The sequence below is a fragment of the Belonocnema kinseyi genome, chromosome 4, assembly GCF_010883055.1.
Source record: "Belonocnema kinseyi isolate 2016_QV_RU_SX_M_011 chromosome 4, B_treatae_v1, whole genome shotgun sequence".
Taxonomy (NCBI): domain Eukaryota; kingdom Metazoa; phylum Arthropoda; class Insecta; order Hymenoptera; family Cynipidae; genus Belonocnema; species Belonocnema kinseyi.
The window spans coordinates 629016-652435 of record NC_046660.1 but is presented as its reverse complement, the minus strand read 5'-3'; the positions used below and the strand labels follow the sequence as shown (position 1 = coordinate 652435).

Genomic DNA, 23420 nt, shown 5'->3' with positions numbered 1-23420 from the left:
GTATCAGCCTTGGAGGAGATTATGTTGAGAAATAAAAAAAAAAAATTCTTAAAAACGTTGTTTTTCTTGGTCAGGCCGGAAACTTATCAATCTACCCTCGTATCTACTTTTTACAGATATAATCTAGTCGATGATGCACAAATTTAAGGAGAGAATTTAACATATAATAAAAAATGGATAAAATATTTCTTAAAGATTAGATTTTTGATTCCCAAAAAGAATTGTGTTGTTTCATCACCAAGCTCTGGCTTGATCTTATACTCGAATAAAGAAATAATTATCGTTTAGCCAAGTTGAATTTTCCGTGAAGCTATTCAATCCGAAACGCTCGTAGCTTGAGGGTTCCTGAGGGACAAGGGTAGGGGGTAGTTATCACGAGTCTGCAGGGAAACCAAATGTTATTACAAATTTAAGCACCGTCTAGACTCGAGAATGGCTGAAAGGATAATTGGAAACAGATACAGCAATCAGATATGGCTGGTTGTAGAGAAGAAGAACAAGTGCAGTGACACTAAAAAAAAAAATTTTGTCTCACAAAATAGCGACGATTTGTGCAAGAGTAAGAAAATTTACTACATATGTTTACATTCGACTGGTAGTATTCACGACAGGCCAGGACGCTTGTTCGCAGGACTCGTGCGTTGTTAAGCGAACCGGTTCCAATCAGGCGATTCTGTATTCTGAATATATTATACAAGCTATAGCCTGATGGGTGTCAATTATTCAATTCGAGAAGGGTCTCCTAAAAATAATTTCACAATTCGTTTAGAAATTCGTTAATCAAGATACGAATGTAGATAAGATTCTTGTTCAAAAATATTCCGGTATTAAGAATTTTTAAGTTATGATGTAGGTGGGAACTTCCTAGATCAACAACTTCTTCCATTCTTATTTATTTGTCCATGAATTTCATGAATGGCTAACAGATATCAACTCTTTTGAATCTTGTTTGGTTTCGATGCGAAAAAAATTCAATTTTAACTACTTGAAAGTTACCGCAACAAAAATTCACTTCTGTTTTTTATGTGCTGTCTTGCGAACGCCTTGGATAATATCAAACACATCACCTAGTTGTCCACCTAATCGATAGATTTTTCCAGATCAGTTAATGAAAAAAAAAAATGAAAACGATATGACGAGGCAAATAAAGATTTCTACTATAAAAGGTGGATTTAAAAAAAAAAATGAAATTTTTAACATAATATCTGAATCTTCAACCTAACAAGACACATTTTCAACAAAAATCCGTCATAGTTTATATTTCAATCAAAAAGATTAATTTTGTATCAAAAAAATGTTGAATCCAAAAGATCAGTTTTCAACAAATCAAGTTATTTCACTCAAGAAATAAATGAAAGTTTATCTAAATTGTTGAAACTTTAACCCAAAAAACGAATTTTCCACGAAATTGATGCATTTTTACCCAACAAACATGAAACTTCAATTCAAGAAAATTATTTTCTTAATAGAAAATGAAAATTTTCAACTAAAAAAGATCAATCTTAAAAAAATGGAAGAGTTCCATTTTAAGTTAAAACATTAATTTTAAATAAAAAAAGCCTTTCTGACTAAATAGATAAATTTTAAAACAAAAACACAAGCCTTCAATCAAAGAAATAAATGTTTAACAATGCAGTTTTCCTTTTTCCCAAGTAGATGAATTATCAATGAACAAATATTATTTTTTAACAAAATAGTTAAACTGATAACCAAACAGATGAATTTTCATCTAAAAATATAAATATTGAAAAAATATTATTTCTCAACACAGTGATTCAACTAATTCATGGAAACAAAATAATTAAATAATCAAGCAAATAAAAATTAATTTTTACCATAAAGCTGCATGTTTTCAAAAAAGAAATTTCTACTAAAACCGATAAATTTTTAAATAAAAAAAATTAATTTTGAAAAAAATATTTGAATGTCTCAAAAAAAATTTCAGTTGACTTATCACGATCAAAATATTAATTTTAAAGCAATAAATAAGTTTCTACAAAAAAAAATTAAATTTTTATTCTAAAAAGACATATTTTTAACCAAAACGGACGACTTTTCAACAATATTGTTGAATTCTCTAACAAATAGTTGCATTTTTATCCAAAAAGATGACATTTCTCTTAAAACAGATAAATTTTTATTAAAAAAAAAATTTTCAAACAACTTAAATGTTCATAAAAAAATCTAGTTAACTTGTCAAGACGAAAATATAAATTTAAAAAAAATATAAGTTTATATGAAAAAACTGAATTTTCAATCGAAAAAGACGATTTTTTTCAGTAAAAAAGGATACATTTTTAACAAGGTAGTCGAATTCAGTTTATTTTTCAACACCAAAATATAAACTTTAAACAAAAAGTACATTTTTGTACGGAATAGTTAAATTTTCAACAGAACATCAAAATTTTGAACCAAAAAGGATGACTTTTTAACAAAATTGTTAAATTTTTAACAAATTAGTTGCATTTGTATCTAAAAAAGATGCAATTTATGCTGAAGAGGGTGAATTTTAAAATTAAAAAGACAAACTTTAAAAAAAGTTGAATTTTCACCCGAACAGTTGCATGTTTATTAAAGAAAGATGAACATTATTCTAAAATAGATGAATAAAAAAAAAACCTTTAAAAAATTAGTTAACTTTTTATCTAAATAAGATTACAGTTTACTTTGCAACTATAGAATAAGAATTGTAAACAATTAGTTTATTTTCTGCTAAATAGTCGAATATTTAACTAAAAAGTATGGCTTATTAATAAGATTGTTAAATTTTCAGCCAAGCACTTGCACTTCGCTCCAAAACAAATACAAATTCCTACTAAAGCAGCTAAATTTTAAAATCAAAATAAGAAATTCTCAGAAAAAAGATTGAAATTTTCATCCGAAAAGATTTAAATTGACTTTTCAACGTTTTCCCCAAGAAAGATCCAGTATTTAGACTAATCCAACAAAAAAATATTTCACTTGACTTGTCAGCAACAAAATATGAATGTTAAACAAAAAAAACGTTAATGTTCTACGAATAGAGCTGAATTTTTAACTAAGAAAGACGCATTTTTAACCAAACAAATGAACTTAAACCCAAAAAGGATGTATTTTAAGAAAATTGTTAAATTTTCAACCAAATAATGAAATTTATAACTAAAAAGATAATCTTCAGAAGAAAGTTTTTGCAAAAATTACGTACATAAATGAAGGATCACCTCCCCCCTTCAATGACAAATATTATTGCCACAGATTAGGATTAATGAATCTGAATTTTATGTTTTGTCCAACCTGCAAATAGAATTACTGGAATTTATGGAGATACTTCCAGAATTTCTTGAGGTAACTGAAATTACAGGAAATACTTGGAATGATTTGAATTTGTAATTGATTGGATTCTGGCAGTAGAATTGGTCGAACACAACAATTTAAAGCTGTTAACCCCTCGCTCTTAATCAGTCAAATTCGGCTCATTGAAGCTAGAATTCAAGTATAGTAGAGATGTGTGTAAATCTGGTTGGAGACACAAATTTGGGGTAACTAAACGAGGAGGAAAGTACACAATAATTCCAGTCCAGAGTTGGTATATGTAAGTATGCGTGGTCTGCCGATTAATTCAGACGAGAGAGAACAGTTTGGCAAATCCGGACGGTACGCATACGAGTACACACACGATGGTGACATAATTGCAAGACTAATCCCAGAGTTTACCTACCACCAAGTTTAATACCGGCAATGCATGCACCCAGGCGTATATTAAACGTACCCTACCATAGGACAATATAAACACCTGCGTAGACCGCCGCCATTTCTCTTCAGTCTCGATCTCTACAATACTCTTACATGCATATAAAGGGTGTCACGATGCTAAAGGTACAGTTTTATATTGTTGAATTTCTCATAAAAAATGGAGTCAAAAATAATAATAAAGATTTGTTGTAAAGATAATAATAAAATAACCCTGAAGGATTAACCAATGAGAAGCACGCGTCGGATGGAAGACAATCCATGTGTCATTGACGAGCGTGTGTGTCCAAACAAGCTGAGGCCGTGTAATTTCAAATTTGCAGGAGTTCCTGAATGTCAAGGGTGCAATTTCACATGGAAACTGAGCAAGGAGATATTAAAGCTTGGAAAATATATGTTCCTTTAAAATATACGTTGAATTATTTTAACTTTCGAGTATTCTCAATGCTGTAGAATTCAAACGAATTTTTAGAATCTAAATGAATTCTTAGTTTTGAAACTATTACGCTCCTTACTTATCGATGGGGTCTTTGGTGATAGTAGTAAGGAGAATAATCTTCGGGGATACTGCGTTCGTGTCTATTAAGGCGGAGTCAGAACGAACTCTCTTGGAGGGAGAAAAACAGGAATAGGCGAAGGTAACTCGCGAGAAGGGTAATACTTGTGAAGATAGAACTCGCATGCCTATCTCATGGGATATAGAGATAGCAGGAGGAAAGTTGAATGATGTAGTAGCTGTGCGTTTATTTTCGTTTTTGACATTCACCCTAAAAAGAAACGGGTTAGCGGAGATTCACGTGGTTAGTAAAAAAGGAGAACGGGATGAAGTGAGTAACCAAGACGGCCGGAATGCCAGCTGTCTCAGCGAAAACGAGCTGGCTGGGTTGTCAGCCGGCCCGTTAGTGCAGGAGAGAGAGAATTTAAACAGTGAGAGAGACAATTATGTTTGCAGAGAAATTGGTTTATTCAGGTTCTATTCTTCTTACTATGATATACAAAAATATGTTTTGACGAAGATTGATAAAAGGTATTCACATCTGCAGAGTGACGAAATTGCTGCTTCGAGAAACCTAGGGTTTGTCAGCATCTGGGGCTAGTAACCAGCCATATCGCTTCGTTTAAAGGCTCTGGTATTAAGCTCTTCAACCACTGAAGTTTTGGGCCAGAGCGCGCCCTTTTATATCGGAAGCCGCGTGGGCATTGAGCGAGAGTCGCGCAGAGAGGGTAGAAAATCGGTGGAGGGAGATGCGCGCGTCTTGGTTCGCTAGCTCTCTACTCATGTTCCTCGCCTCTACTTGCCCTGTCATCTCGTTGACTTCACGGCTAACGTTACTTCTCCCTCTGTCTTTCTTACTCTAAGGTCTAATATTTAGTTAATAGAATTTGAAGATAGTTGCCTACTAAGTGAATAAATGTCGTCTGCTAAGTGTTTCTAGTATAGAAATAAAAAATTCTCGCCCTATGCGAGCCGCTTGTAACAAAATCTTTACAATAGAACATGTATAATTTTTAATTTGTCCAAGTTTCACGGTTTCTTATTTCTACGCAATTATCTAAATCTTTCTCAATTGTTTAAACTCTATTAATTTCTTGAATCTCTTTTAAATTCTCTAACTTCTTTTGAAAATTTTGAATTCTTTTGCACTTTGTGAATTCTTCTAAATACTCTAAATTCTTTAAATTTTCTGAATTCTTTAAAGTTTAAACCGTTCTGAATTTTTTTAATCTCACAATAAATATGTCATAAATTATTGAGAATTTCTTTAAGTCTCTTGTATTCTCTGAGCTCTTCTGAATTATTTTAAATTCTCTTACAACCAAAATTGTAAAATTTTTGTGTTCTTTAAATTTTTTTGATTTCTCTGAAATATTATAAATTCTTTACATTCTTTGGTACTTTCTTCTTTTTTAATTATTTAAATTCTTTCGAATTCTGTGAATTCTTTTGCACTCTATGAGTTCTTAAAAATATTCAAAAGATATGAAGGAGTTTAAACTAACTCAAAGGGTATTCTAATGATTTCAAAATAATTAGAAAATATTTTAAAAGATTCAGAACAGTTTTAAGAGTTTAGAAAATTTTAAAACAATTCAAAGAATTCAGAAAATTAAAAGAAATTAGAAGGATTTAAAAGAATTCAAAGAACTAAGAAGAATTTTGATAATGCAGAAGAATACACAGGGTGCAAAAGAATTTACAGCCTTCTAAAGAATTCACATACTTCAGAAGAATTTTGGGAATTTCGAAAGAATTAAGAAAATACAAAAGAATTCATAAAATTCAGTTGCTGTGTGAAGTTGCAACCTTGACATCTACCATCCTGAATGGTTAGTTACTAATTAATTTTTAATTTTACAACAAATCTTTTTAATAATTTTTGACACCATTTTTTAAGAGAAATTCAAAAATAAAAAAATGTACCTTGAGTACAGGGACACCCTGTAGAACAAGCTAAGACAGATAGTCAACGAAACCAGCTTTATAAATGACTCCACTGAAAAGCTAATTCTACGTTTCTGTTTCAGTTTCTGCCAACCGCGGAGTAAATCTGAGGTTAATAAAGAAAGGAAAAATAAACCGAGTTGGCGACCACCACAAATGTCCAATCCTCAGCAAACAAAAAATTTGTATTTAAAAAGGCATGGCTGCCTTTTAAAAGAATTATGCTCATTCGGGGTAGAGCTTATTCAATAATTTGAAATAAAACTAATATTATGAAAAGAGTGAAAGAGATGAGAGTTAAATTAAAATGAAAATGAATGAAAAACTTGTTCAGTTTTTTTTTAATTCTCGTCCTAATTTATATATTTTTTCTCTCAACTAGTTGCAAAAGAAAAATTATGCCTAACAAACAAATTATTTCGTTTGAGAAAATCTTTAAGCTTTTAACCTTTTTAAGCTACTGAAAAATCCAAAATTAAAATTGTTCCCAAAAAATGCGAAATACACACAAAAGTTTCTAACACATTTTTTGGTTTTAAAAAAGTCTAAAAAATTTCATTTAAACACTTTTTGATTGAACTCATCATTTTTCTGTTAAAGCTTGAAAATTATATTTGCAAATTGAACATTTTATTTTTTGTAATTATGAATTTCATTTATTAGAAAATTATACAAATACATATAAAAAATCCAGCTTAAATGAGTTCCTTAAGGCCGATGCCTGATATAGCATTAACTAAATTAATTTTCTTTTTAAACCAAAATCAAAAAAAAATTCACAATATCTTCAACAACTGAAATTTATGCTTGCCCCTTTTTCCAAGTTTTTAAAAACAGAATTCCTCTTCTTTCCCCTGCTTTAAAAAACTTTTCTTTTTTGCCCATTTATTCTCGTTTTTAAAAATCAAACTTGAACTAAATTATTAGAACACAAAAAGAAAATCGAACTATTTTCTGATTGAAAACTCATCTTTTATGTTTTGAAAATTCATTTTTCTTGACTGAAAATTTTTATTTTGACATATAATTGTCTTCGAAGAAATTAATCATTTTATTTAAAAACTTCAGCTATATTGGTAGAAAATTCAACAATAAATTTAAAATTTTAATATTTTGTTATTATTGAAATGTTAATTATTACATGTTTCCTTAAAAATCCATTTTTTTGTTAAAAAATCAAATACTCTGTTTAAAGTTAAGCTAATTACCAAAAAATTAATTTTTTTGGGCTAAGTAATCATCACTTTTACTGAAAATTATAGTTTTTGGCCGTAAATTGCTTTTTTTATTGACACTTAGCTGTTATGAAGAAAATTCGTCTGCTTCGCTTGACAATTCAACAATTTGGTAGAAAACTAAACAATTTGGTTGAAAATTAACTTTTTTTTTTGAAAATTTATATTTTTTGATGACAATTGAATTATTCTGGTGAAAAATTAAATTTTTTGTTTTGAAATTAAACTGTTTATTTTAAAAATTAAACTATTTTCCGGGAAATTAGTTTTTCTGGTAAAGACGATTTTGTTTAACCGAAAATGTAGTTATTCCCTTTTTTTTTAAATTGTCCTTTATTACATAAACAGTTAACTATTTGTGTAAAATACATTTCTTTTTTAAATTGTTTTCTTTTTTTTAAAATTAAGCCTGTCTGTTAAACATTCATCCCTTTCATTTAAAATTAAAATATTATATTAAAAAGTATTTTTCGTAAATAATTTAGTTACTTTGTTAAGTTTAAATAATTTGCTAAAAATGCATTTTTTGGTTGAAAATTCATTCCTTTGGTTATAAATTTAACTATTTGATTTTTAGAAAATTCATTGTTTTTGCTTTTTGGTAGAAAATATTGTATTGATACGTAAAAAAGTCTAAGAAATGAATGAAATATTTTCGAAATATCTACAATCTTTGTTTTCACCATTTTTTAATAGGACTCGTTTTTTTATCTATCTCTCGAAAACAAATAAATAAAAAATTACAATTTTAAGCCACACGAAGACAGATAAGTGAAAAAGTTAAAAAAAATAATTTTAGGATTTTAACAGACCTACAATTTTTTCGTTAATCATTTTTTGATGAGACTTAATATTTTGGTTTTATTTATCGAAAATACTATGAAAAAACCAAAAATGGAAATTTTGAGCCGAACGACGCAAAATAAGAAAAATAAAGTCTTAGAAACAATTTATAGCATTTGAAAAGTGCTATAAAATTTCTTTTAATGTTTTTTGATAGGGCTCATAATTTCGAATTTATTACATTTTTTGCTCAAAATTACTTTTTTTTAACTGCAAAATTTAACTTTTCCAAGTTTTTTTTTAATTCGTAGTTTGGCAGAGAATTAATTAGCTTTATAAAAAATCATACTTCTTGATTGATAATTCATTTTGGTAGGTTAAAAATTCAGATTTTCAGCAAAAAGATCCACTATTTTGTTGAAAAGTTAATTATTTTGTTGAAGATTGAACTCTCGTTGAAAATATTTATTTTTAAAATAAATATTCTCATTCAAGTTAGATTTTACTCAATAAATTCAAATAAAGCTGATATTATGAGAAATGACATAGAGAAAGAAAGGGTGGAAGCGCGTGGTAAATTAAAATGATAATGAATAAAAAAACTATTATTTAAAAAAAAAATCCTATTTTGCTTCTAAATATTCGTTGAAATTTCTTATTAAATAAAATTTATTGTTAGCTTTTCTACACTGAAGTATTATGTAAGAACATGTGTGGTAACTCTGAAGCGGGAAATAAATCATACAACTGTCATTCAGAATGCAGACGGTATCGCAACACATCAATTATTCGAAAAAAAATAAACATTGTGAAAAACGAACAGTATTGAAAAAAGGTAACAAAATAAAATTTATTTATTATCCAAAAAAATCAAAGTAAATATCAAAGCGAAACCTGATCTCGAAGTTGTCTCGGTGAATTTAAAAGCATGTAAGAGAATTCACAAAATTTAAATGACTTAAAAAAATAAAGTAATTAAAAAAAATTTAGAGGAATTAAAAAAGTTAAATGGAAAACAAATGAATTTGAAAAATTTAAAAGATGTAAATGCATTCAGAAGAATCCGAACTAAATTAAAATAATTCAAAGACATGAAAAAGAATTAAAAAAGAATTTAAAGGTATTTAAAAGATTCAAAATATTCCATTAAATTTAGTAAAATTGAAGTAAATTTAGAAGAATGCAAGGATATTCCTAAGAATTCAGTAAAAGATATACGAATTTCAGGTAAATTTAGAATAATTTATGGTGAGGGTGAAAGTATTTAAGAGGATCAAGAAAATAAAAAAGAATTGAAAGTATTATAAAGAATTTAAAGAGATTAAACAGAATTTAAAACTTTTCAAACAAATTATTGAAGGTAGTTCAAAGTCATTAAAAAAATGTAAAGAAATTAAAAAGGATTTAAAGGGGTTTAAAAGAATTGAAATTGATTCAAAATAATTTAAATTTATTAATAATAATAATTTACATTAAAATAATTTAATTTAAAAAAAGTCAAAAGAATCTAAAGGAATTTAAAACAATTCAAATGAATTCCAAATAATTTAAAGGACGTTGTGTTAAAATTCACAATGATGATTTTATTGAAAAAATTCCTGGTCTATAGTTATAATAGACACTATAGAAATTTTTGATCTAAGCAACAAATTTCGCTAACATGTAGGCGGTTATATAAATTCTAATATCAGTCTGAACAAATTCAGTCATTATAATTTTTTCTTGAAACTGATTCTAATGTAAATGTAAACATCTAAGAAAGACATATTTGATGCCTCTAATTTAAGCGATAGCGACCATGGATAGAACAATAGTTACATTTTTAATAAAACTCTCGATCAGTTTTTCCTCTTATTGGAGAAGATGGAGATTGTTTCTTCTCTTGTATTATAATTTGCGGTTGGCCTCAATTCTATTGGTAAATATAATAATATAGTGAATTTATAATTTCAAGTACTTTTTTCTAATATCTACGGACATCAGAATTTGTGCGATTGAATCTACGTTCTCTCCCAATAGCTATTTTCTTTCAATACAAAAAGAAAATTTAATCATCTGTTCCTTCTTGCAGAGTTAAGTTTACAGTTTGATTCTTCACCAAATGGCAAATCTATCTCTGGTGATCCTCATGGAAGACCTTATTCCTCTCTTGATTTGTCTCTTTCTCTTGCCAAGCCTCATTATTCCGGTTCTCGAGTCACGTCTTCTCCACCTATCGAGCCTGCTCTTCGTGTCAGGTCGAGGTCTCCTCCTGGCAGTCCTTCTTTTTCAGATGTACATCCTTCTATGGATTTTTCTCTTCGTGTGAGGACGAGGTCTTCTCCTGATAGTCGTCCTTACTTAGACGTATTGCCACCTACGGATCTTTCTCTCCGTGTCAGGACAAGGTCTCCACCTGTCAGTCGACATTCTTCAGACAAACTTCCAGCTACGGATTTTTCTCTTCGTGTCAGGTCCAGATCTTCTTCTGGCAGTCTTCCTTCTCTGCGCTCTTTTGGATTTGAACTCGAAGGAAATAAATCCGTTCAGCTTCTTTTTAACGCGAATCCGAACCGGCGATTCAAAATTCAAATATACACTTTTTCAAGTGATAAGCCAATTCAATTGAAAGGGCGTAGACAAACTGTCCTGCCCATATCAAACGAACCACAAATTGTATTATCAGCGTCTAAAGGTGACTTTTTCACAGTACTCGAGCGAAATAATACGGTTCTTCGTGGAATATATACACCAATAAATCTCTTTACGAAGCGGGTAAAAATAAACATGTTTACCGGAAAGATTCAAGATATGACTCAAGAAGAAATCGATGAATCTCCCTTAGGCAAGACTCGCCCAATCACAACTAATTTCAAAAGAATAATTGTGGACCATTTTCAACCACAAAATTAATTTGATTGAATTTAAAAAATGGAAAACTAATATATAATGTTGTTTGTAAAAGGAAATAGATAAATAATGTTAGAAGTAACTAGGGATTATTTTATAATCATCTAGAAGATTTTCTTGTCTAACAGCGTTCATGGTAGGACACATTCCAAACGAGTTGCGGATGTTAATTCTAAAAGTACATATTCTTATCAGAAATTTAATTACGTATCTGTTTCACGCAACAAAAAAGTCGTAGCTTTTGCTACATATGCCTGTTCTTTAAGTATGTATTGTGAAATTATGTGTCGACTTTTTAATATCAAATTAAATTTTAACTTAATTTCGCCAAAAAGTGGAAGGTTATATAAATTCTGATATCAATTTTAACGACTTCAGTAATAATATTTTGTCCTTCAAAAGCACTCTAATAAAATGTGAACATCTGAGAAGGATAAATTTGACGCCTGTTATCTAAAAGATAACGACTGTATTTTGTACTATATAATCTGATGAAGAACTAGAATATTCATTGGTTACATTTTCAATCAAATTGTTCATTGAAAAATCAATTTGTTTTTTTTAAATTAGAAAAGATGAAGATTGTTTCTGCTCTCGTATTATCATTTTTAGCTGTCTTCAATTCTATTGGTAAATATAATAATATAATGAATCTATCATTTCAAGTAATTTTTTTAATATAGGCGAAAATTAGAATTTGTGCGATTTAATCTACATTATATCCCAATTTCTGTTCTCTTTTAATGCATGTGCACATATTGTATAATCCTAATAAGGAATGCAGATGTTTGGGGAGGGGAGCGATTTAACGTTAACAAAATTTAACTAAGAAAAATGCCAAAATCTAAAGATATTACAACTTGGAGGAAAGTTCAGTAGAAAGTCGATCTGTTGGGCCAAAAGTTAATTATCTCTTCAAAAAAATGTTAAATTGATCGCGTTAAAAGTACTTAATGATGTAAACATTTTTTTATAAGATCGGTATTATGAAAACGCTTAAAATTTCTTATTTTTATTTATTTTTAGTTGAGTAAAGACTGCTCTCTGTGTTAAATATTTTTAAATTGTATTGATGAGAAAAGGTTAGACAGGTGAGTTGAGAAAGAACTGTTGATCTTAGAGAATTTTTTTAAAGGCAATAGTCTGAATTTATCGAACAAATTGTGAGCAAGATGTTTTTTTTTCCTCAGAAGTGGATTATTTGTGGGTCTTGTATGTTTTTTGACTTTGACATTTTTGGTTTTAATCGGAGAACATTTGGTCTCAGAGAATTTCGTTAAAAAGAAAAAGAATGAATTGGCGGAGTTCAATTCAGCACCAGTTTTAGATGAATTAAAACCGATATGATACATTTTTATCTAAAAATGGAATAGTTAAGTTTCGAGTTGCAAGAAATTATCTTCAACCAAACAACGGATTTTTAACACATTATTTAATCTTTAAACAAAATAGTTCAATCCTTTTAAAAATCCTGAAAGAAAAAATTCGTAAGCCAAAATTACAAGGAAAATTGAATCCTCTGTTTTTTTTGCAGAATTGAGTTCACAGTTCGATTCTTCACGAAAAGGCAAATCTATTCCTGGTGTTACTCGAGACAGACCCTCGTCTTCTCTTGATTTGTCTCTTTCTCTTTCCATGCCCTATTATCCAGTTTCTTCAGACAGGTCTTCTTTACCTATCGACCCTCCTCTTCGTGCCAGATCGAGGTCTCCTCCTGGCAGTCGTCCTTCTTTAGACGTGCTTAACATGAAACTTGAAGAAAATAAATCAGTTGAACTTATTCCTTATTCAAATCGGGAACGGCGATTCAAAATTAAAGGATACGCTTTTCCAAGAGATTTGCCACTTAAATTGAAAGGAACAAAAAAAACTTTTCTGCCCATGCTAACCGGAGAACAAACTGTATTATCAACACTCAGCGGTGACATTTTTGCAATATTCGAGCAAATAATACCATTCTTCGTGGAATATTTTCAACAGAAGATTCAGTTTCAAAACGGGTGAAAATAAATATGTACACTGGCTAGGTGCAGACATGAGCCGAGAAGAAATCAAAGAATCTCTCTTAAGCAAGAGGAACCCAATCTCAAGGAATTTTTATCCAAAAATTGTAGACGAATTTCAGCCACAACAGTAATTAAAATATTTATGTAAAACCAAAATATAACATTTTTTATGAGGAAAATCGAATACAAAATGTTACAAGTGACTAATAGTTATTCTATAACCAAAACCTTGTTAACCTCAAATCGTTTTGCCAATTTTTTTAGCCTTTCGCTTAGCCTTTCGAACGATCTCAGTACTGCAAAAGTCCTAGACAATGGAAGTATACGAAGTTTGAGTCATTGGGCAGAAACCGTTGTAACGAGAAGAAAAGAATTTTCTTGAAATAATTCAAAGAAATTCAAAGAAATTCAAAAGCATTCGAAAAATCGAAGGAATTCATAATAATTCAAAATATTTCAAAGAAATTCAAAAGCCTTTAAGGGAATTCAAAAGAATTCAAATGAATTCAAAATGATTTGAAGGACCTGAATGTAATAGTGATTAAACCTTGGGATTCTCTTTCAATTTAGGCTTAATTCAAAAATTATTGTTGAATTTTCAACTAAAAAAAATCTTTTGAAATAAATTAAAGAGAATTCAGGGTGAGTTAATGAATACAAGCGAATTATGAAAAATTAATGAAATTCAAAAGACATGGAAAAGAATGAAAAGGAATTCAGATGAATTTAAAGTAACTTAAAAGAATTTAAATGAATTCAAAGAAATTCAAAAGAGTCTAAGAAAATTTAAAACAATTAAAATTAATTCAAAGTAATTTAAAGGACTAGAATATAATAGTGATTAAACCTTGAGTTCCTGTTTTAATTTAGGAGTCGTTCACAAATCATTCATGAATTTTCAACTAAAAAAGATCAATTTTTAACCAAAAATGAAGAAGTTACAAAAAATTAATTTTCAACTGAAAAAGAAAACAAATTTATAATCAAAGTGATGAATTTTTATGTTCTATATTTTTCAATATTTAACATAACTTATAAATATGATTTAGTTATAAAAAAAACTTCGCTCTATTTTCTTTAGATTGGTAAGGAGATATACAGAAATGTAACCTGAAGAGGCTCCATGTCGTCGAGCGAAAGCTAATTTTTTAAATAAACTTAAAGATCAGTAGATCCAAAAACAAACATCTTCATATATTTACTGCACTGATCAAAAAACCGAACACCTTATAATGTTAGATCTCTGTTTATAGTCACAATTATAATTTTATTTAAAAAATTCCTGGTTCAAATCATAAATCTTTTAAACTCTTTTCAATTAACCAGGAAAAATTAACAATTGACCAGAAGAAACCCAGGAAATGAGCGGGAATGAGAAAATCTTTTTTTGAATTGACAAACTGTATTTTTTAGGAACTTATGTTAGTTTTAATGAACGAAAGATACATGAAAAGATTATTCAAGTTAAATTTTGCAGTATAGGAGCTTCTAAAAAATTCTCCTCATTAGGAACTATCGGCCTATTATAAAATCTAATAAACGCATGCGCTTCTTTCGACCAACCCGCAAGGTCGTCTCTTAGTGATCAGTAAATTATCCATGTAAGCCTTTAAATTTCTAGCTATGTCTAGATACGCTTGCAGAGTGCTAGCCACATATACTTGAGGTTTATCTCGGAAGCTAGGAATTAACAAAAGAGGTGGTCATACTCCCGGATGACAAGTTTTAATTAAGCTACTGAATGTAAAACAAATAGAACGTGGGAAGATAGTGGTTTATTTTCTTGATTTCTTCTGGTTCTTGTTTCTTAGAAGCAGAAAAAATGGACCAATATTTAGGCTAGTTCCTTTGGTCTGAGGACTTGTAGGGGGAATTATAGTTTAAACAGATCTTTTTAGGGAGGAAAGGATCTAGGAGAAGTTAATTATTTATAAACAGCAATATAATTACTTATTAAACAGATCCTTCCAGGAAGGGAAGGACCTAGGCGAAGTTATTTAATAATAAATAGCAATAACCTTATGGAGAGGACCAATTTCGTTTTAAGTTGTAGGGAGAAAGACTGTTGTATGGTTTATATATTACTTACTGGGTGGGGGTTTGCTTTAATTTCCTCCATGCTTTTCAGCATTGGTTACAACCGCCGCAGCAAGGGTGTTTTTAGGACGACGCGTACACCAGTAAGGAAAAACAAAAAATTTCTTTTTCTTTTGCTTTAAATAGTTTATTTCGATCTTCCCAGTGGAAGATTGAACACAAAACTTGTAGATCGGAGGTGTGCACGCCCAACTTTGGCACGCAGACCCACTGCGCTTGTGCCAGGACACTTAAGAGGAACAAGACTCGCCAACCCGTCCCAACGACAGAAATAAGTCGCGCCTTGTTTCTCTTACGCACAGCTAGCGCAAGCGCACTACCTCAGCGACTGCACTCGTCTCGGCGACGGGCCTTGCTTCCCTAGCGCGCTCATAGCGCCGTACGTGGAGGTGGAAAGGTACCAGTTTCGTTGGCGGGAATCGTTTGAAATGACTAAACACTGTCGCAACGGTGAATTCAAAGAAGAGAAAGACGATTCTTGTTCCCATTGGAATACTACTTCATGGAAATAGTCCTCAAACGGGAAAAAGAACTGGTATCAGTACTACCATACGTGAAGTAATTTTTGGCAACAAAAGGGTGTTCAAGGGAAATAAAGATGCTGCATCCTCTAAAAATCTAGAAACGTCCGACGTATCTTTGTATCTGGGTTTTCGAAGTCTGGACTGTACGACAGTTATTTAGTGTTTGATAGTGTGCGCCTGCATTGATCCTCTCTGTCAACCTCTCTAACGCTTGACCTTCGTTAACTTGGTATGGATCTGAGTTCATCCTTTCTATCGACTGTTCAGGCGTGTTTCTTCTTCGAAAGGCCTCCCGTATATTTTCACTGTCATAAAAACAAGACTTCTGGCTAGGGGATGTTACTAAGACATGCATGGTGCAAGGAGTACAAGGAAATGCATAAGAGTTTAGGCTCTGCCAACTAAGCGTAAAAGCATCTACAGCTGATGCTTCCGGATCACGATGCCATGAGCAATACATTTAGCATTACATCTGAACGAAAGTAGATCAATTGATGAAGTACCAAAGTCTCTAACTATTTGCGAGAATACCCACTCCAAAGATTCCAATTGTGTTTCAAGATTTTTAACACGCAAGTCATTATCGGCGTCAACATTCTCTTTAGACGCGATATAGGAAACGAAAAGCCAAATCTCCTTCTTTTCGCACTATTTCCAAATATTTCGCGTTATTCCATTTAGTTTAGGGAACAGGATACGCCCCCCCCCCCCGCCAGATTCAATTTATATAAGAGATTCTCGTCGTATTGTCGATTCTCAGCAATATCTCGCAAGCCTAGTCTGTCTTAGATGCGCCCGAGAAAATTCCCAGACTATAATGACCTGATCTAATTGGATAATGCGTACCGAGAATAGTATTTAATTACCCGTTAAAATTCGCTTGCAATGAGCTGCTTAAATGTATCTTGGCATTATAATCACCTTGACTTTTTAGTAGAGCTGAATACCTTTGTCGTTCAAATGACTTTGTATGAAACCAGCTATATCGAACAGCTTGACAATCAGCTGTCCTAGTTCCTACTAACTCTGCAAGTGTGATAACTCAAAATTCGGGTTTATTCTTAAGAAGCAAAATAATCTCCATTAATTTCTCCCTTGTCTTTTTAATGAGCTCAAGTAACATTTTGGGTGAGTTAATTACAAAACCTAGAAACCGGAAAGTTTAGGCTAATGTAAGACTACTTTTATCATAGTTTATAATAAACCCCACATTTTCTAGAACTTCTATAGTTATCTGTACATCTTTGAGGCAGAAAATGTAATAAGTGCGTAGACAAAGCCAATCATCAAGATGTACCATAGACATGAAACGTGAAATTTTGAGGTAGTTTACAATTGGTTTCATAATTTTTGTGGAAACCCACGGTGTTATACATTAACCAAAAGGAAAGCACGTGTATTCAAGCAGCTGTCCTTTCCAAAAGAATCTTAAAAACTTCGTATCACGAGGTCCGATATTAACTTAATGACATGCGTCGCAAAGATATATTTTAGCCATAAAATAGTTCTGTAATAAAAAATTCATGGCTGTACGAATGTCATCCATTTTAAAATTTTCTGGTGTGATGAACTCTTCAATCTTTTTTAAGTTTAAACTAAATCTTTCAGTGCCGTTCGATTTATCTACTAAGAAATAACTAAATAAGAAATGAACACAAGAGGAAGTACATTTTTTACTTTATCCTGTTTCTAGTAAACGTGATATGGAGTTACCATAGTGTTACACCTCTGTAATACTTAATATTGATTCAGAAGGAACATGCACTTGCGCCGGGAGCTCATTAAATTAGATTTTATAACCATTGATAACTTTCAAAATGAACTTGTCATTAGTGAACTGAGACCAGACGTCCGCGAATTTCTTAAGTCTACTTGGCACATGAAGTGAATTGCTCTAAGGTTTTTAATGACTTTGGGGACGCTGAGCATAACTCTGCATTCTGTTCTCCGAATGGTTCTTGATAATTTGCTTTAAATTATTTTATCAAACATTATTTTATTAACATCTACACGGAGAAAAATTTCAAGAGATTAATTCACGGAACTGCTCCCTGATTTTCTTCACACTTTGACGCAAGAATTAAGATCTCGGAACTCTTGCTTTTAGATTAACGGACGTTGCTCTAAAAGCATGGGTTCCGGGATCTTAGTTCTTGAGCCAAAGCGTGAATATAATCAAGGTGCGGTTCCGTGAATTAATCTCTGGAAACTTTTCTCCTAGAAATTTTACTCGTTTAACGGCGTGGGCCCCAGGACCTTTTCAAAGGAACTGCGAATTTTAATTCTGAAAATACATATTCTTATACGAAATTTAATTACGCATCTTTTTCATGGAGAAAAAAAACGTAGCTTTTGCTAAATATGTGTGCTCTGTATGTAAGTCTGGTGGCATTATGTGTTGACTTTTTTATAAATCATTAAATTTTATTGTATTTTCGCCAAAAGTGGAAGGCTTTATCAATTCCGATATCAGTTTTAACGAATTCAGTAACAATATTTTGCTCCTTAAAAAAAATCTAATGAAAAGTAAACACCTAGATCAGGATTAATTTGACGCCTGTAATCTAAGTGATAACGATTGTAAGTTGTAGTACATAATCTCATGAAAATCTAGAAAATTCATTAGGTACATTTTTAATAAAATTGCTTATTACTAAATTAATTGGTTTTTACATAGATACAAAAAATGGTGATTTCTTCTAATCTCCTCTTATCAATGGCGGTTGTCCTAAATTCTATTGGTAAATATAATAATATACGGAATCTATAATATCAAATAATTTTTTTAAATATATACGCAAATCAGAACTTGAACCATTTAATCTTTGTTTTATCCCAATAATGTACATATGGTACACTCCTCAGCGAGAATTCACAAATTACGTAAGACAGATAAGCGTGAACATTTTTTCGGGAGAGAAATTTTTGCTTAAAAAATGACCACAATCTAAAGATATTACAACTTGGAAAAAGTTTTACCGCAAGTAAATTTTTTCTTTAAAAATGTGAAATTAATTTCGTTACAAGTATTTATTGATGTTAACATTTTTCGCATGAGATTAGTACTATGAAAAAGTTGTAAATTTCTTATTTAATCTATTTTTAATTGAGTAAAAACTTTTCTATGTATTAAATATTTTTAGATAAAGGTAAAAAGTCTGCATATATCCAGCAAAATTAACCAAAGGTTTGTTTTCTCGAAATTTAATTAGTTTTGGGGTTTGTATGTTTTTTGAGTTTGATATGTTTGGGTTTAATTAAAACCGGCATGATACAATTTTATCTAAAAATGGAATAGATAAATTTTCAGTTAAAAGAAATAATCTTAAACAAAAAAGAGGAATTTTTAACAAATTATATCAACATTAAAATAAATAGTTGCATCTTCTCAAAAAACAGATTCATTTACACATCAAAAAGACGAATTTTAAACCAAAAAAGAATTTTAAAACCAGAAAGAAAAAAAATCGTCAAGCCAAAAATAAAACGGAAATTAAATCTTCTGTTTTTTATTGCAGAATTAAGTTCACAGTTGGATTCTTCAACAAAAGGCAAATCTATTCCTGGTTTTACTCGTAGCAGACATTCACCTTCTCTTGATTTGTCTCTTTCTCTTGCCAAACCTCGTTCTCCAGATTCTCCAGGCAGGTCTGCCCCACCTACGGATCTTCCTCTTCGTGTTAGTTCGAGGTCTCCTCCTGGCAGTCGTCCTTCTTCAAAAGGACTACCATTCACGGACCTTTCTCTTCGTGTGAGAACAAGGTCTCCTCCTGGCAGTCGTCCTTCTTTGGACGAAATTTTACCTACCGAGCCTGCTCTTCATGTCAGGACGAGGTCTTCTCCTGGAAGTCGTCCTTCTTCAAAAGGACTACCATTCACGGACCTTCCTCTTCGTGTGAGAACAAGGTCTCCTCCTGGCAGTCGTCCTTCTTTGGACGAAATTTTACCTACCGAGCCTGCTCTTCATGTCAGGACGAGGTCTTCTCCTGGAAGTCGTCCTTCTTTAAAAGGAGTACTATTCACGGACCTTTCTCTTCGTGTGAGAACAAGGTCTCCTCCTAGCAGTCGTCCTTCTTTGGACGAAATTTTACCTACCGAGCCTGCTCTTCATGTCAGGACGAGGGCTTCTCCTGGCAGTCGTCCTTCTTTAGACGAACTTTTACCTACCGAGCCTGCTCTTCATGTCATGACGAGGTCTTCTCCTGGAAGTCGTCCTTCTTTAAAAGGACTACCATTCACGGACCTTTCCCTTCGTGTCAGAACAAGGTCTCGTCCTGGCAGTCGTCCTTCTTTAGACGAACTTTTACCTACCGAGCCTGCTCTACATGTCAGGACGAGGTCTTCTCCTGGCAATCGTCCTTCTTTAGATGAATTTCCATTCACGAATCCTAATGTTCGTGTCAGGTCGAGATCTCCTCCTGGTAATCGTGGTTCTTCAGACCAAGTCGCACATACCGAGCTTACTCTTCGTGTCAGAACGAGTTCTTCTCCTGGCAGTCGTCCTTCTCTAGAAGAACTTCAAACTACCGAGCCTGCTCTTCGTGTCAGGACGAGGTCTCCTCCTGGCAGTCGTCCTCCTTTAAGTGTACTTAGTATTAAACTTAAAGAAAATGAATCAATTCAGCTTATTCCCTTCGCGAATCCAGACCGGCGATTCAAAATTCAAAGATTCACTTTTCCCAGCGATGCGCCACTTAGATTGAGAGGACCAAATAACACCCTTATACCCTTGCCAACCGAAGAACTAATTGTATTATCAACATTCAGCGGTGACATTTTTGCAATATTCGAGCGAAATAATACCATTCTTCGTGGAATGTTTTTTGCACAACCCTTATCTTCAATACGGGCAAAAATAAACATGTACACCGGCCAGGTTAAAGGCATGAGCCAAGAAGAAATGAAGGAATCTCCCTTAGGCAAGACGAACCCAATCTCAAGCAGTTTTCATCCAAAAATTGTACACGACTTTCATCGACAAAAGTAATTCAATACTTTTTCAATGTCAAAATAAAATATAATATTATTTATAAAGCGAATAAAACTAAAAATGTTACAAGTGGCTAGTAGTTATTCTATAACTAAACCTTCATCAATTTAAAATCATTTTACCTAATTTTTTACCGACCTCTTATTAAAAGAAAAGTATTTTAAAAAAGTGACTAAAATTGACTGTAGTTACTGCGGAAACCCTACTAATCCTAAGTTTAAAAATTCTCTTGAAAAAAAAGTTTCAGGGTCGAAAGGGTTGAGGTGAACTGTTAATTAAGGCGAGTCCGACAAGGGCTTAGCCTCCCGAACGATCTCAGTACAGCGAAAGTCCTAGATAATGGAAGTTTACGAAATTGGATTCCTGGGCAGAATCCGCGGTAACGAGAGGAAAATAAAAAAAAATAATAAAAAAAGCGGATGAACACAAAACTGCCCCGACCTCGCTTGATCCACGAATTTACAAGAAAGAAACAACACCGGGATTCCTCGGTAACCCTCGTTGCGGTGAAAAGTGGTAGTTGGTAGTCTGGGCTCTGAGGGAAACTCGAGCCACCTTAATAATACCTCTCCTGTGCCAGGACGTTCTCAATGATGGGAATCTTTTCTCTTAAATTCACGCGATGGCTAAGCTCGCCATGATTTCTCAATCTGCATTTTATTACCATTTCTCTAGGAAAAAATAGGGGTTAAAATAGAAATGTGCCCAGTAGGACAAATAAGGGAAAATTTATAAATTAACTCACACTATTTTGAACACTTTTTACCCCTCCCCTTCTTCATCACAGATCATCACATAAAGCTTGATAATACTAGGGGGACGTCACAAATACGAACACCACCACTCCTATTTTAAATAAAAATTTTGTTTTCAATTTAATTTAGTAAAGAAAGAATTGACAGCAAAAAAAATTTTTCAAGTCAAGGGAAACTTTCTAGAAAGTAGATCAATAAATTACTTTAAAAAAATTAATGTGCTATTATAAACTATTTTGTTGAAAATCCATTGTTTTTCTAGAGAAAATTAATTTTTTAATTGAAAATTTAACCATTTTTTAAAAATTTCATATATTTTGTTTAAAATTCATTTTTATTGGTAGAAAATGAATCGTTTTAGCCAAAATTTTTTCCCTTTAGTAGAGGATTCATCTATTTTTATTGAAAGTTTTACCTGCTTGGTTGAAAGTTTAACTAGTTTGTTAAGAAATCAATTTTGGCTGAAGATTCATAATTTTAGTTAAACATTTATCTTTTTGGTCGACAATGTAACCGTTTGATTGAGTAGTCGTCATTTTTGTAGTCAAAAATTCATTTTTTAAAGAAAAAATTTAACTATTATATGATTGATTGAAAACTGATCTTTTTTAGTTTCAAATTCAACTATTTGGTTGAAAATTCAGTATTCTAATTAACTGTAATTAATGATCAATACATTTATTTAAAAAAATTAATGTGCATATTATATTGAATTCAATATGAAATGCTTTATACTTTAAGTCGAAATATTTTAGACCAAAAAGTTGCATTTACAATCAAATAGCCTAATTATCAAGCTGAGAATACCAATTTTTTAGAAGGAAGTTAAATTTTTTATCGAATAAAGTATAATTTTTAATTAAAATTTCTACAAAATAGTTGAATATTTAACCACAAATGAATTGTTGACATTCAAAGATGTATTTTCGAACAAATTGTTGAAGTAAAAAAATTATTAATAACTAAATAGTGGAAATTTCAAGCAAAAGGAATGAATTTGAAAGAAAATAGTTGAATTTTCAATCCAAAAGGACGAATTTTATATCCAATAACAGTATTGTTAAACAAAACAGTGAAATTTGGACATAATAATTACATTTTGAGCCAATTAGTTAAACTTTTTTCAAAATGTTTAATTGAATGAAGAATGCGAATTTTTAACGAATAGTTAAATTCTCAACCAGAACAAATATTTTTTAATAATACTTAAAGTAAATTAGATTTATAACGAAACATTCCAAAAAACAGTTAAATTTCTAACCAAAGAGAAGAATATTTAACCAATAAAATGAATTTTGAACAAAGTACTTCAACTTTCAACCAAGTAGTGAAATTTTCAATTAAGAAAATTATATTCTACCGAAAAACCTGAATTTACGACAAAATAAATAAATTTTTAACAAGGTTGTTAAATATTCAATTAAAAAATATAAGTTTTTAATAAATAATTTTTCAATTTTTAGTTCAGAAAATTACTTTCAGACAAAAAACTTTATAATACTTGATCAGAGGACACTAATGGTTTTTTTTTATAAACAATTTTATGAAAAAATTCAAAACCTTACTGCTTTAAAAAAATAGATGTTGTTTTTCGTTAAGAAATCAATTTTATACAAAATTATAAAAAATATTTTTATAATTTTTTTTCCGAAAAAATGTAATTCTTAATTAATTAAAAAAAAAAACAGCAGAGAAACAATAACTTTATTTCAACCACAGTCGGACAAAAAAACCGTCCGTAGACACATTGATTTTCAAAAACGTATTGAATTTGTTATAAAAAAATAAGTGAATTGAAATGATTTCGTGGGGATTGACGGCGACTCGTCACTTTATTTGCACTAAGTTTGATCAATTTATGGACAATAAAAAATTTTGGTTGAATTAATAAAATTTAATAAATAATTTGTTATTTTAAAAGCAATTGTTATTAACAAATATTCATATCAGGTATTTTTGATGAAATTAA

At 31.0% G+C, this 23420-nt stretch overlaps 1 protein-coding gene across 1 annotated transcript in view; it reads right to left on the bottom strand.

Moving 5' to 3' along the window:
* LOC117171647 (extracellular serine/threonine protein CG31145) overlaps nt 1-23420 on the bottom strand; it is a 246669-nt gene that overhangs the window by 109867 nt on the left and 113382 nt on the right. The gene's annotated exons all lie outside the window — the stretch shown is intronic.